The sequence below is a fragment of the Trachymyrmex septentrionalis genome, unplaced genomic scaffold (assembly GCF_001594115.1).
Source record: "Trachymyrmex septentrionalis isolate Tsep2-gDNA-1 unplaced genomic scaffold, Tsep1.0 scaffold155, whole genome shotgun sequence".
Lineage (NCBI taxonomy): Eukaryota > Metazoa > Arthropoda > Insecta > Hymenoptera > Formicidae > Trachymyrmex > Trachymyrmex septentrionalis.
Genome location: NW_017304705.1, coordinates 9,476 through 12,441, shown reverse-complemented (window position 1 = coordinate 12,441; position 2,966 = coordinate 9,476).

The window sequence follows — 2,966 nt, the reverse complement described above, 5'->3', positions numbered from 1 at the left end:
TATAAACGTGTTTCTATGGCTAGTGATAGGCAAACTCATTCGGTGTACTGTGTTTCCGTGGCTGCAGTGTAGTGTAAATTTTGTGCACGAAATGAAATTTTGCTACACTGTCTCAAAAGGTCGGTATATTAATACTTTGAGACAAAATAGATATTCATGAATAAATAAATAATTTTTGAAAAAACACAAAATTCGCGATACTTTTTGAACAGACTTCGTATATAGCAAATATCAAAAGAATATAATAAAACATAAAAAATCAATAACAAAATCTTAATCTAGTCCGACTTTGATAATTTATTAACATAATAATAATATACATATATTATGTATATATCATAATTTTAATGAAAAACATATCTTAATCTTTTTCATTCAATTCAGATGCGTAAGCTTTAGATTTCATCAAGTCAATGATCGTGTATATGTGTTCTATTCTGAACTTTCCGAAAATAATACACACTATAGAAGACAAAATAGATCCAATTTAGAGTGTCAACGAATAACAGATGCTGAGGATCGCAAGCAATATATATGGATTATTATGTAATCTTTCTTTAAATATTACACATGTGCACGTGCATGTATAACGTATGTATGTATGTCGGTAAACAGTTGTAAAATGTCATTTTAACTTTCACATTGTAATATCTTAAAAAGTATATAAAAAATTAAAAAAAAGTTTTCTAGAGTGCAACAATTTGAGGGCACATTTTGGTCACGTTATTTTTTTCCAGACAGAGACGCAAAAAGATATGATAATAATCTTTTTTAAATGGAATTAAGGTACTTGAGCCGAATAAGGCTCATCGCTAAATAAGGTCCACTTTTAAATTTATTACTTTAAAATACGCTTTACGTTTACAGTATAAGTAGATATGCTTGAAAGATCTGTTATAGGAAGTATTATATAAGATAAAAAGGGATTGATGAATTGGAATCAGTAACAATACGTTTATTTAACACAACAAAAACTTGTGTGTATGAGTCATTTTTATAACAATCCGCTGCAAAATTTGTTAAAATAAAAGTTTGTTATAATAGAAACAACTTACAGTATATTTGTTTTTGGTCGATGGGATGGGACTTAATATTAAAAGATCTATTCGCGTTGCTTGCACTTTTGGCACTCAACATCTTCGCTTTCTCTCCTTTCATAGTAAAATATGTATCTATCTCATTTGAAGTATAAAAATATTTGAGAATTTTATGCAATGCGAACAGGATTGCATAAAATCCCCAAATATTTTTTGAATCAGTAACTAAAGATGTTGGATACATATACCTCTCTTTCTGTTGCATAGGATAACTACCAGTCTGAAGTTGCTGCTAGCAGTCCATGTTATATGTATAATCAAAGACCACAAAATAGATCCTCCACAAAACCGTTCAACATTTACCTGAAATATCTTTTTCTCTTATTTCTTCATATCTTTTATTATACACTTCATACCTTTTTAAGATTTTTTTAAACAAACATTTAAATGGAACATTTTGCGCGCGCGCGCGCGTGCGCGCACACACACACACACACACACACATATCAAGAATAATTAAGGCTTCTGAGAGCTCCGCAGCGGTAATGTTGGAATCGTGACGTCAGAAGCGAGGAATGATACGTTAATTTATGTTACATTTGTAAGTAAAAATAATTTGGATAAATCTAATCGACGAAATCGCTTTAAAACACTTGTAAAAATCGATGAAAACTGCCCAGTAAGAATGGATTAAAATAGAAATTTTTTTCTATTCAAATGTGTATTTTAAATAGCGAATAATTTTTTTTTTGGATTTAATTGGATTCAATTGGATTTAATTAGATTCAATTGGATGCAATTGAAAAACTGCATTTCCTAGCTATTCAAAATTTTGAATTGAAGAGTATTCACAGTGCACAGAAAAAATATCATTTTTAGATTGAAAAACATAGAGATATGCTCCATGCAATTCCTATAAATGAATAAAAATGCATTCAGGATTGAAAAGCATTTATTTTAACATTCGTGAATCAATATTTCTGAAAATCTGAATCCCTTTCAATTCATTTCAATTCATTCTCGTTCGCTGAGTGTCCTTTCCTCCCTTGTCAATCAGTAAATGGTCGTAAAAAGCAGGTCGTAAAGTGAGCCTATATTCGGGTAGAAACACACGGTCTGACAGCTGTTGAAACGAATAAAAAATACGCTTTTGTATATAAAAGTCCAAGATAACTTTAGTTTTTGTCGATAATTATGACTTTGATAAGTATGAGACAAGTCATATTTTCACAATTAAGCAAATAATAAACGAAATGGCATGCAACATAAATTTCATCGTCAAAACGTCAATTTTCCACGACCATAACTCAATATATTTTCTTAGGATATCCTATTGATCAGATTAATCCCATTCTAATTCAAAACATTAAATCGTCCATATGATTACCTCAGAATATTTGTAATTATCATTGTATTAATATAAAACGTTTCTAGGATATGCTATTTTGATCCGATAAAATTTTAACTTATATGTCCATATTGAATTTTTCAACTTTCAACACATATATGTTATATACATTTGTGTATTTTAAGTATATTATAGAGACATATCTTTGCAATTGTTAATTTTTTAAATGTTTACATAAATATCTCACACAGCATACTGGAAACTATACCCTTTATTTTGGGAAGAATTTAATCATATTTATTTTTATATGTTATTAATTTGACAAGTTGCAGTTATAGCTTATTTTGTTTTTAGTTGTACATATAATAATTTATTTTTCCAGTCCATGCTCTATGTCTTTGTGCTTAAATGTGTACCGGTTTCGCCAAATCATCATCTGATTCTGTGTTGCTACCGACAACGCAGAGTACTCAGAAGCCTTAATTAATTTCAACTGTATGTAAAATTATCACACATTTTATGTGACTATCATCAATCGTAAATTACAATTATATTGTCTTTTAAATTGAATTCTGCGATAA